The sequence below is a fragment of the Myotis brandtii genome, unplaced genomic scaffold, assembly GCF_000412655.1.
Source record: "Myotis brandtii unplaced genomic scaffold, ASM41265v1 scaffold186, whole genome shotgun sequence".
Taxonomy (NCBI): Eukaryota; Metazoa; Chordata; class Mammalia; order Chiroptera; family Vespertilionidae; genus Myotis; species Myotis brandtii.
This window is the reverse complement of record NW_005356905.1, coordinates 1,881,776-1,895,311: the sequence shown is the minus strand read 5'-3', so window position 1 is coordinate 1,895,311 and position 13,536 is coordinate 1,881,776. Positions and strand designations below refer to the sequence as shown.

Here is a 13,536-nt window from a genome sequence, read left to right as displayed (position 1 = left end):
GGGGGGGGGGGGGGAGGCTCTCCAGCAGAGCCAGGGGAGGGAGAATCCAGGGCTGAGGTTCCCAGAACGAGAGTCAGCCACTTATAATTACCCTCCCACCCAAATCACACACAGCAGGGAAGGTAATGCCCTAGGACAGTGGTCGGCAAACTCATTAGTCAACAGAGCAAATATCAACAGTACAACGATTGAAATTTCTTTTAAGAGCCAAATTTTTTAAACTTAAACTATATAGGTAGGTACATTGTTATTAACTTAATTAGGGTACTCCTAAGGCTTAGGGAGAGCCACACTCAAGGGGCCAAAGAGCCGCATGTGGCTCGTGAGCCGCAGTTTGCCGACCACGGCCCTAGGAGGAACCTGGAGTCATCAGGAAGTTAAGTCACACTGGGTGCAAAACCCATGGACACCCACCAGAGAAGGAAGAACCTAAGAGTTCAGAGGTCAGTGATGCCCGTGTGTCCCGTTCTCGAGCACAGCCTCCAAGGAATATCCAGAAACTACATAAATTGGAGCAGCTATTTAAAACATTTTGGTCTAGCCCAACCGGTGTGGCTCAATGGTTGAGCATAAACCTATGAATCAGGAGGTCACGGTTTGATTCCCAGTCAGAGCACATGCCCAGGTTGCAAGCTTGATCCCCAGTGTGGGGCATGCAGGAGGCAGCTACTCAATGATTCTTTCTCATCATTGATATTTCTATCTCTTTCTCCCCCCCTGCTTCCTGTCTGAAATCAGCAAAAATATATTTAAAAAAACAAAAAAACATTTGGTCAAGAAAGCACAGTTTTCAATATGATGATATGGGTTTTGCTGAAAGAAGTATTTAGATAGTAGTATCATAATCCACAATACATTGAACATGTAATTAGTGAGGAAATTCTGGGAAATTTTAACCAGCCTTTGGAGGAAATCACTGATCCTGCCAGACGAACCAGGCCACACACAAAGGCAGAGATGAGTAACTGGGAAACCCTCTCTACGAGAATTCACCGAGTCACGAGACATCCTCCCATTGCTGACAAAACTGTCCCTGGTGTCCATTAGTAGTTGAGTTTTTCAAATTTGGGTCACTCAATCAGTCAACAAATAGTGAAGGTCCTGATATGCCAGTACCCTTTCCTTTTCCTGCAAGAATCTCAAACCTCCTTCCTCAGAATTTCGAATCCGTGAAATCTCCCAAATGTGTCCCTCATGACATAGCACTCATTTTCATAAAAACCCTCACCTGAGAATATATTTATTGATTTTAGAAAGAGAGGATGAGAGAGAGAGAGAGAGAGAGAAATCCATCGCTTGGTCTGCCGCACCCACCCTGACCCACTCTGTATGGGACAATACTCCAACCAACCGAGTCACCTGGCTGGGGCTCATTTTACTTCTTGAGTAGCATTTGGCCCTCAGGTCACTGACAGCTCTCTACAATCAATTGGAACTTTCTCCCTTCTGTGCAATTTTCATACCATACAATCAGAGCCTTTGTAATCCCACCAGAAACCTAACTTGAAAGAAGTAAACTCCTAAGCAGAAAAGCTACGTCTGAGTTAAAAAACAACATTCCAAAGGATGGTGACAACTTGTGGCTGTCCATGAAAGCAGAGAGTGGGCGAGCATGTAGTTTATTTCTACAATTGGGGGTTCACAATGCAGCCCCTTACTCCAGTCTTCCTGGTAAAGGAGTTGCACCCTCCTTTCAGCCTCCCTCTTTCCTTCCCCTTCCTTTTTTTTTTTTAAATATTTTTTTTTTGAGAGAGATAGAGAGAGAGAGGAAGGGAGTGGGAGAAATATCAATGAGATGAGAGAACCATCCACTGGCTGCCTCCTGCAGGCCCCCTACTGGGGATCAAGTCCACAACCAGGGCATGTGCCCTGACCAGGAATCCAACGGGTGACCTCTGAGTGCATGGCACAACACTCAACCACTGAGCCACACAGGCCAGGGCTCTTCAGCCCCTTCTTTCAGCCGCTTTCCCCCCAGAGGCAGCTGCACTTTCTACATATGAGGGACCGAGGGACAGCAATCTGACTGGAAGAGGGGCAAGGAGACTGGTCTTCAAAATGCAAATGCATTTATAAAGCAAACTCACTAGTGGAAATTTTGCTTACATTTTACGTTTGCTTACATGACTTTGTGGGGACATGATGGAGAATACAGAGAAACCCTCACCTTTCTCTTCAAGCCACAGTCTATGAGGATACATTACTTATTACCTATAGTTTTAATACAACCATTTTAATTTTAAAAGCAAATATAAATCCAAATAAAGCATGTAGTTTAGGTAATACTCTTGTGCCAATATTTATTTTTTGGTTTTGACAAATGTACCACAGTTAGAAGAGATGTTAACATTAGGGGAAGCTGGTAAATGATATTTGGAAACTCTGTAATGTGTTTGTAACTTCTGGGTATATCTAAAGTTATTCTAAAAGTGTTTTTTAAAAGTGAATAATGTTTCCTATTTTTTAAAGGAAAGTGAAAAAAACACACCAAACTTGTCTCGTTTGTTTGAAATCGATGCTGACTTTGTACTTAGAGTCAGTAATTTTCAAGAGGAAAAAAAATAACTTCCAACCCTCTATACTTTCAACAGGCCCACTCAATATTAATGTAGTAACAGCAGCAATTAAATGAATCAGCAATATTGAAGTTTCATGGGATGCCATATAACAAGAAATGTTATCAAACTCACCCCTCCACCTCCCCTTGGAAGTAAAATGTTCCCAGGTGAGTTTCCAGCATATAAAAGAACTGAGGCCACATATGATGCAGTGCATGTGTGTGTGTATTTATGATTAAGATAACCTTTTTCTTTTCATTATTCATAAGTAATGAAAAACAAGTGTTGAGATATTTCTTTGAATCCAAATAACAACTCAATTTTTTAACTGCTCTGAAGATGAGACAAGTAAATTCGGAGAAATGGGATGTAAATAAGAATTAAGTGAAATAAGAGTACGTTGTATAAAGTAGTACTTACTTTTCCCCCTGGATGTTATTGTTTCAAATTATTTTAAGCACTTGAAAGGAGGGAGGAAGCTACTCTGGTGTCAGTAAATATGAACACTCCTTTAGGAGTTTTCTTCCCTAACATCTCTCATTTCTAAATCTCACCAGACTCTCAGCAAGCCACCCCCACCTGGCTCCACCTCCCCTCACCCAGACTTCAATGAAGTCACTTAACCTCTTTGGGTATCAGTGTTCTCCTCTGTAAAATGAGTAGATTGGGTTGGGTGTGCGATGAGAAACTGGGAGCCCAGAGGCCATATTTTGCACTAGAGATGTTCGTTAGCCCCCAAATTATGTGTTTCTTTAAAGTTACTTGCCAAAATTTCATACCGAAGATATTTCTCATCAAATCCTGGCCTGGGTCTTGGGCTTTTCCTGACATATCAGAGGACTGTGACGATATTCAGACATGGATAGGAGGTCAGCCAGGATGGAAGAACAGCAGCCCTTCACCCCTGGATCCATCCTCCAGGTCCCCACAGTCTTACTCCCACCTGGCTCACTGCTCTCATTGGTTACCTACATGGCCCCTGCATGCATCTGGCTTTGCCATCCTTGCCACCCTTCCAGCTCTAATGTTCTGACTCCCAGGGTCATTGTTCACCAGTAATAGAAGGTTTTAACTATGCTTCCAGTGCCCTGGGTCTTACTCATGTGTTAGTACAAGCACAACAATGGTATATTTACTCTGCTGAGCATTTCCATATGAAACCCAAGAACAATAAACCTAATACTGAAACCACCATACCACAGTAGAGTAGGTATTCAAAAGTTTTCAAATTGCTGCAGCCTAACGTTGTTCTTCTAGAATGAGGTCTTTCTTTAAGGGCTATTTGGGTCAGACTGTGGAGCCACTGTAGGCTGGATAACTACTCTAACAGGAGATCACTGGTTACATAATTTAAGTATTCAAAAATAAATTCCCAGCGGCCTTCTCTCTTACCCCTTACAGAACCAATTTTAGAGTGGAAATAAAAAGGACAGAGTGCATAAGATGCAAGGGCTCATAATACAATGTCAGATGAGGTCAAAATGGACCCCAAATTGTGCGACATTCACAAAGAAGAAAATTGTAATTTTCATAAGTGGCATAATTTTTAGCTCCTGGTGCCGTGAGGAGAAAAACAGAAGGCTCAATTGGTTTTGAAACTATTTGAAAACATGTTCTTTTTATAGGAGTGGAGATTAGCCTTTGAGTTCTTTTCTAAGACACTGTGCCAGGTTCCCAAGGGCCAGGCCCTTCTTATTTTGGAAATAAGTTTAATTCTAATCTTTTTCTGGAGGGGAATAGGGGCTACAAGCTATTATGCTGCTGGACTTGACATTAAAAATGCTATAGCATTTCATAACACAGCAGCTTTTTTGGTTTTGTTTTTACGTTTTAATGCTCTAACCTCAGATCTAAATTTATAACATGGCTGAAGATCTTAGGAATGATGAGGAAATTACCTCATTCCCTTTAAACTGTTTGAGACAGCAGAGTTCTTTCCCTATATGGCAAACCAAGAAGGAAACAGAATCAAGTTACACTAGATTAGTAGCTGCCACAACTTACCTGTTGTTTAGCTCTGGGCATACCTACAACCTGCTTGTGAGCAAGTGGACCCTGGCCACAGCCAGCTGGCCAGGGAGAGTGCCTGTCCTTCTCTCTCTCTCTCTCTCTCTCTCTCTCTCTCTCTCTCTCTCCACACGGTCCATGAGGCATCCTGGCAAGGAGCCTTTCGCCACTAGAGGTACCCGATACTAATGAGTCACTTTCTTATGGACTTTGAATTGGTTCTCTGTGCACACAGGTAAACCTGCATAGGAGTAGAAGGGGAAACTGAGGCAGGCTGAGGACCACAGCCGGGGGGATCCTAGAGGAGGAAGCAGTGGGTGTGTGCTTCTGAGGGGGGATCAACAGGATCGGGTCAGCGGTGGGTCGGTGGGTCGTGGGCCAGGGGAGGTGCTGACAGACAATGGGCTGCCTGGAGGCCTGGCTGTGTGGCTGTGGAGCTGTGCTCTGTCCGCTGCCCTCCCTCAGGCACCCTGAACAAGCCCCTCTGCCTGCCAAACGAAGCATCGCCTGAAAAAGCCCAACCAGCGCACACTTTCTTGTTAGAAGCTTTTAGTAAGACTTAAAAAAACAACAACAAAAAAACACAAGTCCATGAATAACTCAGACATGTATTTCTACAAGGAAGAAGTCTGAAGGATCAATCATCTCTATTAGGACATGGACAATAAAACCCTCTGGAATTGATGAATTTGTAGAAATCAGCTGCCCACTAATGCATTGCTTCTTGTAACCCATAAAAATGAAAGCTTTTTCTTTTTTCGGTATACTATGCGAATATTCCAAGGAAGAAAGATTCACAATCACTTTCATGAACCATAAATACTAAGGAGAGACTATGAAATGGAAGGGGGGGAAAAAGAATATGATATTGCCGTTGATGGATATACCAAAAGAGGACATTCAACTACAAATAAATATAAAATATTTGGGGGGAGTTGTAGGGGCGTCTGTAAAATGTACAGATACAAGTGGCAATTATTAGGAAATCAGATATACAAACCAGACTAAAGAAAACAGATCACTCTTTTAGCTTCCAATAAGCGTTGCTTTAATGCAACCTCACGTCAGTTAGACGTAACTAAAAATATTGTATGAGCACTTTTGGAAAGCAGCATCCCGGAGCCGAACAAACACTAATCAAGTCCATTCCTCTTACCTGGGCACTTCCTCACCTAAACCACCACCTTTTGAGTTATATAGAAAATGCTACAAACGTAGGAAAAAATGAGAATAGCCTGAAATGACGCAACAAATACTGAAAAATAGGTCCGGTGGCAAGAATAAAATTAGGTTGATTTTATGCATGAATGAAAACAGAGAAAGGCAAGTGATAAAGGTTGTGACAGAACATGCTTGACATAATTATTTAACAAATATTTAAGGAAAACAACAACGTTATTCACAAGAGTAGCCCGAAACAAAACAAAGGAAACAAACGAAGCGCATCTGGAACAATGAGGGCCCTCATAGATCTGATGAGGAGAGTGAGAACTACAACTGTCCTGGGCGTGACCAGAAGAACTAGCGATGACCTAGCTCTGCAGATTCGCCTGGGAACCTCAGAAACATCACTCAGGGAACATAAAAACCCAAAGCACCACCCTTTCCTGACGCCCATTTTCTGTTCCTTGTTCTCACTCAGATACCAATGAAGCCAGGGGTTCCGATGGAGATTGTTGTATGAGCTGTTTCTGAACTCCACAAATACCTTTCTCATCTTTCTAATCTTCTTGGTTTTGTTAGTTTCCCTCTTTTGGGGGCTTATAATAAAACATTCACTTGCAATTCTGTCTAGATATGCTTCCACTTCAGGGTAAACAACAGGGAGATCTTTCCTCCTCTATCTTTCTGAATCCAGCACCCCCGCATGGCCCTGGCAGACAATGGACAGACTTTGTAAATGGCAGGGATGTGCAGAGAGGTACCTGAACCCTTGCTGCTGCCTTCTCTGCCTCCTACAATTCAGGTGGCTCCTTGCAAAGTTCTCAAGAGCCATCACTGGCCATCCCTTGGCCCCGTGTCAGGAGAGGACTATGCGTTGCCCGGAGCTAGAAAGCAGGGTGGGCAGCCAGGAAAAGCTGTTTACAGGTGGGGAAGGAGCAAAGACAGAAAGAAAACCTGCCATCCCGGAGAGAGCACTGTTCTGTTGGTGGAAATACACACAGTGATGGGCTGACGTCTGAATGGGAGAAAGCAAGTTTATAAATGTCGGACAACATGGGTTTAAAAGAGAAAATGAGAAACAACACATTGAAATACTGTTCTACCAAGGGATAAAAATTAGAATACACTTCTACATTTGAAAATCTTAAATGAGACTGGATCTGTCCTACAAATTAAGTTTTGAAACACTTATTTTAAGAAATGTGGCATGAGCTGAAGAGGGGCAAGCTCATGAAAAGTGGGACTAGTGAGTCAGGGGACATGAGGCTGGGCCAGGCCTGGGCTGAGAAAGTTGGGTGAAGTTCAACCTTCACAGACCTGTTTCCTCCTTTGAAAATGGTGAGGAGGGTTGGATGAGATCACCTCTCTGATCCTTCCTATCTTTAAAATCCTATTACTTTACTACTAAAAATGCTCAATTTCATAGTTGACTCTTGAATTTCTACTGAAGTTGTGTGCAAAATCATCTCCCAGCCACTGGCAGTATAAAGCATCATAAAGCAGTATCTGTCCTAACAGCTCAAGGGGAATAAAGCAGCTAAAGAAAAGCATTTGCAAAAGCCCTTTTTGTTAAAATACTTAGGACTGAATTTCAAATGTAAGAAAACAAAACCATTCATGTCTTCAGGGGCAAAGGTCCAGGAGTAAAAACAAATTTCTGTTTTAAAATGCAAATGTAATGCTACAGATGCGCTTTTAAGAAAGGACCTAGAATTACTATTATTAGCACTAATAAGCAATTTCAGAGTGTAGCAGTTTCTAGTAAATTTTAAAACTAAAGGGTGTTATAAAATAGGTTAACCAACCAGGTATTCATCCGATGTCTATTCCTCAGTGAACACCTGAGCCTATATTATGTATGTCTTTATGGAGAAGAGGGTAGATAAGAGACCAAGAATATAAGACAATGCCACTAAAAGAGCCTGGAACCAGAGCCAGAAGTTGACAGGTTTAGCCTGAGTCTTGCCAGACATGAGACTTCAGGCAAATCCCTGAACCTCACTAGGCCTCGGTTTTCTCATCTCTAAAATGGAAATGCTTTGTTCAATTTCCAGATGTCATGAGGAGCAAATGTGATAATGAACAAGAAAATACTCAAAACTAGGAAGCCTTTTAAAAACCTAAGTGTGAGGAAGGGGTACCCAGTGGAACACAAGTTCAGAAGAGGTTGTTCAGGCGGAGATGATCAGATTCAGCTTTCCCCAAAGAGGTGGGGCTCTGCATCAGAGCAGACCCTAGAGTAGCAAATGCCGGGTGGTGTGATGGGCAGTATCAGCAGCGCCTGGACCTCCGACTTAGCAAAGGGCTCATGCTGGGAATTCCCCAGAGTGAAAAAGGAGTGCCAGGTCAAAGGCCCCGGGAGTTACAAATGCAGGCAGAGCCAGGAAGCATGGAGGACGGTGAACAATGTCAGTGGTGAGATGTTCAAAGGGCTCAGAGAATATGTGATGAGAATATCTACGTCCACTTTTCAGATATGCACCCTGAAAACTTTCCTTAAGATGTTTTAAAGGACCACTACGTGTACACCAATTGGTAGGCAAAGATTTCATTGAATCTAACTACAACATTTCCAAAGGCTGTTCCACCATAGGGTGAATCATCTGATGGTAGCTTCAATACACACACAGCCCCAGAACTGTGGTTTACCTGCAACCTATTTTTTAAACCCAATCATATTTCTTTAAAGTCTTGAGTACATGCAAATGGATACAGCAGCCTTTGTAGCTCTTCAACAAAATGCAACGTAAATTAGAAAAGCAGGCAAAGATGGCACTCAACATTCCAAGGAAAAAGGTCAAAGCACACAATACACTTAGCCCTGGTAATTTCTGGTCATGGTTAAAAAACCAAAATGACTTTACCAGTCATGTAATGCTCTCTAGCCAACAGAAATAAGTGTTAACTGCACACCACACAGAATGTTTTCACTGCTGTGTCCCTGGCTGCCGAATCACATCACTTATTAAAGTTATAAACTTTACTATATTTTGTAGAAGTAATAAAGGCCTCTTAACTCAGTCTATAAAAATGGGAATTCATGGAATTTAAATATAGCCCAAGTAACTGAGGAAACAAATACTTAGCCATTCAAGCTTCTTTAGTGGTGTCATTGACGGGGAGGGAGTAAGTGGGCTGTAATTCTCACAGAATAATACATTGAAAATAACCTGTAATTAGTACCATTCTAGGAAGAAATGTAGGTAATTTAAAGTTTGCTACTAGTTAATAGTACAAACAAATAAAAAGACAAATTATTTTCAAGTACTTTGGAAATAACTTCATCAGGAGAATTTGCTTTCAATTAACATGTCAATTAAAATTTTTCTTATCTTCTCATTGAACAGGGGGAAATGCACCTGTCGCTGGCACTAAACTATAATAAAAGTGGAATTAAAATGTGTCGGTTGTGTCTACAACTAGAACTCTTCTCTAATTTAAAAATGAGTCCTTTACTTTTTGAACAATAGGTGTAATGACTTGGGCTGAATGTAAGACGTGGTCCAGGTGCTTTCTCATTCTTTTAAGAGAGAGGGTGGCAGTCACTCCAGTCACCCGAAAAGTGATGTCCTGCAGGGCCCAAGGACCCAGATGGAATACAGCAACCAGGGGAAGAGAAAGCCAAGGTGAGAGTGACTGTATTCAGAATCATGGTGATGGCAATGTGAAATGGTGCAACTTTTTTGGAAAACAGGCAACTTCTTAAACACCCCTACCATATGTGACCAGAAGAACTAGTGATGACCTAGTGATCTTTAGATACACACTTACCATATGACCCAGCCATTCTATTCTCAGATATTTACCCAAGAGAAATGGAAGACTATGTCTCTACAAAGACTTGTATGTGAATGTTCAAAGCACTTTTATTTGTAATAGACAAAAACTAGAAACAACTCAAATGCCCATCAACAGAGGAATAGGGTATATCCATAAAACAGAGCACTACCTAACAACAGAAAGCAGTGAGCTATAAACATACACAGTAATATGAATGAATCACAAAACAATTACACACCAAGTGAAAGAAGTCCAACGAAAACTTAGTATGTATTATATGATTCCACTTACATTCACTTTAGAAAATGCAAGCTAATCTATAGTGATGGAAATGAGACCAGTGGCTGCCAAGAGACAGGATTGGGGGAATTACAAAGGAGCACAAGGGTACTTTTGGAGGTGAGAAACTATGTTCATTATCTTGATTTTAGTGATGGTTTCACAGGCGTACACATATGTCAAAAACTCATCAGATTGTACACTTCAAATATGTGCAGTTGATTATATGTCAATTTGACCTGAGTAGAGCTATTTTAAAGAAGGATAAGAAGAAGAAAAAAAAGGAGAAGGAGAGAAGAAGAAGAAGAAGAAGAAGAAGAAGAAGAAGAAGAAGAAGAAGAAGAAGAAGAAGAAGAAGAAGAAGAAGAAGAAGAAGAAGAAGAAGAAGAAGAAGAAGAAGAAGAAGAAGAAGAAGAAGAAGAAGAAGAAGAAGAAGAAGAAGAAGAAGCCGCCGCCAAAGGAGAGAGAAGTTGGAGAAAAATGTGAGTTTCCAGAGACAGAACAGGTTAAACATGGAGGCCCACAGACCCTGAAAGAGAGAAAACGCCATGGAAAGATCAAGAAGAGAGGAGAAACTGTACTCCATTTAAAAAAAGCAGTCCATGGAGGCACTGGGCACCCCCACAGCACTTGGTGATGTGTGCAGTAGCCCCCTGAGTTAGCAGGGAGTGATACTGTGACAAATTGAGGTCCTGGAGAAGCAGGAGTAAGAGAAAGTCCTGGTTTCCCTCAGGATTATCCAAGTCAGTCCACCAGGGTCGGAACAGGCAGGGAGATGGGAATGTAGAATGAATACAAACATTTGGGAGCCCAATTCCCTTAAACTCGCCTCCCTGGTTCTAAATCTGACAGCAAAAGCACCAACACCCAGTAACCTTCTTTACTCCTTAACTGTGTGACAATTGCCCTTGAGCATTTACACACCTAAGAAAACTGAGGCCCAGGGTCATTTAGTGATTTCTCCAAGGGCCTCAGTTTTCTCAATTGTAAAATGAGAGGGGTGGTTTAGCTCTGCGGTGTGTGGGTCATATAAGTCCTTCCTTCCTTCCTTCCTTCATTTGATCTTTCAGAGCGCAGTAGGCACTGTGGCAGATAGGCAAGACCCCTGCACGCCAATGGACTCCAGAGAGACTAAAAATGAAGGAGAACTAGATAAGGTAATGTCAGGTAGTGATAAGCTCTAAGAAAATACACCAGGCATGCCTGAGTGGGGGTGGAGTGCCTTACTTTAGGGAGTATTGTCAGGGACAGCAGTTCCAAGAAGGTCAGAGTTGAACAGAGTCAGGAATGATGAGAAGGAACCAGCCACCTGATTCCAAAAGAGAATGGGCAATAAACTTATGTGGTTCTCTTCACAGGTGAAAAGAAACATACACTCTCTTTCTCACGTATACCCCCTCCACCCAGTAATACAGAGAAATTCCATTTACACACAACTTTTTAAAGAGTAGCTACAATATCATTTATTAGAACAACCCCTTCAAGACGGGCATTCTCTTCTACCTAACTCCTTCATTATTTCTAAGTTTCCATCCTAATGGTTATAAATTTTCCCACTTCTTCCAGGCAGAAGTAAACAGGATTTAAATCAGTGTTATGATAACGATGCATAGTAAGAAAGAAATCCTACACCGTGACCCAATGTATACATAAAAATGAAACGAAAGTTTTAAAAAGCCAAGCTAACCACGAGCAAGGCATTATTGTACATTCTATTATATTTCATTTTTCTTAAGTGATAAGGTGACTTCAAAGGTAATTCACACTTTGAAAAACACTATGCTAAACTAACACTAGCTAGTAATTTTGTTCAAAGACAAACAAAAACATGGAAAATTTCAATATTGAACAACCTCAAAGGCCACCTCCCCTCCTCCTTATTTCTGTACCCATACTTGCTTTAAGGCAATGGAACCCAAATTTCTCTGTGACTTGTGGAGAAAAAGCCCAGAAGGGACATTTTTCAGGAGGGTTGGGGAGTGGGGTGGGGGAAGGAGAGGATCCCCAATATACAAACTGTTCACTAGGTGAGGACATAAGCTTTGGTTTGCAAGATTGCCCAAGAAGGAAAGACTCACAAAGTCTTCACAAAAACTTTGTGTGTGTGTGTGTGCGCGTGTGCGTGTGTGTGTATGTGTGTTGGCGTGTTGGTAGAGGGGAAGCTGTCAGCAAGCCATTAAATTGTAAGTGCCCAGAGGACTGGCTGCCTCCCCTCACCACAATCCCAGTTCCACGTGGACAGATGTGTAACTGTAGCACTGAGAATCATACTTCAAATTTAGTACATAACACAAGGGGTGCTCAATAACATGTTGTCTAATAACTTTTGAAAAATGGAGCTCATTGTCACCATTGAATCCTAACTTCACATGTATACCCAGTTATCACATTCTCCTGGAATATATAAACGTCACGCAATACTGAAGAAAACTTATTTATCTTCAAGTCATTGTTTAAGTCCAGAGAGCTTAATGAGGACTTTTTTTCTCAAGCACCAAGCAGGGAAAGGTTGTTTTCTATTGCAAGGTACAAGGAGCTACACCGGCTAGAATAGAAAGATTCCACATCTGCTAGTGGCCAGGGTAAACCTGGGATTAAAACGAGTGTGTTAATTTAATAGGTAATTTCTCAGGGGACACTAACCAGTGGGCTCTGTCAGCGAAGGGCTCTCTCTGATGGAAACCGTGCCAATTTCTCTGTGAAACGCAGTTACCATCCTCACCCCTGAAGTCAGAAGTGCATGCACCCAATTTCCAGTAGCCCCAGGGCCCTGGAGCCGGAAAATTACACCTGCAAGCCAGCACTTTTCCCACACTGCCGCACAGCTGCCACACACAGAAAGCAGCTCATTTCAACGGTGCCCTTCAGCCCCACTTAGGGACATCATTAATGATTTCAAATTACAACTGTTGCTGTCTCTCTAAACAGTGATGAATCGGGGAGCTACATTCATGATGCTTTCTTTTACATCATGTATCTGCTCTCCTCTCAGGGGCACAAAAGATGTTGAGACAAGTCCGAACCTGCCAGAGCGTCTTCTAGATGCAGCCCTCCTGCCCTCCTGCCTTCCCTCCCTCTGCCCCACTCCAGCACCCCTCCCCCTCTGGATTTCCAGCTGGGAGGCAGTGACCTCCGGTGAGGAAGTGCAAGCGGCTCCTTGTTAAAGCAAGGAGAATTCATCGGAGTCAGAGGCTCAAACGCCTCCCGCATCCTAGCAGATCAATTCACCGGGCTCCCCCAGGTCAACAACAGGCCGGGGTTTCCGAAAGGGAGCGTCTTAGAGGAGGGCGGCCACCCTTTCAAATACTGGAGCATCCGCTTAAACGCGAGATGGAACCCACCGCGCCACCAGACCAGAGGTGTGGGCAGGCGCGTGTGTGCGTGAGCACAGGGACAGCCTGCCTATGGGCGAGACATCAGTGGCCACGCAGGGCGACCCACCACGGTTGACAAAGCCACGGCGGCTACGACTTCAAATATCACCCGCAGGCACCGGCTGCGGTGCCCAAATCTCCCCGGATTTATTTTCAGACAAGTGACTCACAACCTCGTCTCCCTAAGTAATTCCATTAAAATGAGTCGCCGGTTCCACTAACCCGACTTTCCGCAGCTCTCCGGCTGCCCCTCCCTCCACTCCGCCCATCCAGCAAACCCACACGGCTCGCAGACTGAGCCACGGTACCCCAGGGGAGCAGAGGGCAGGCTCTCCCGCCCGGCCCCCCAGCCTCGCGGAGGGATGAATGGGGCC

General features: G+C 43.0%; 1 protein-coding gene across 1 annotated transcript in view; it reads right to left on the bottom strand.

Moving 5' to 3' along the window:
* LOC102250813 (schwannomin-interacting protein 1) overlaps nt 1-13,536 on the bottom strand; it is a 683,922-nt gene that overhangs the window by 108,334 nt on the left and 562,052 nt on the right. The gene's annotated exons all lie outside the window — the stretch shown is intronic.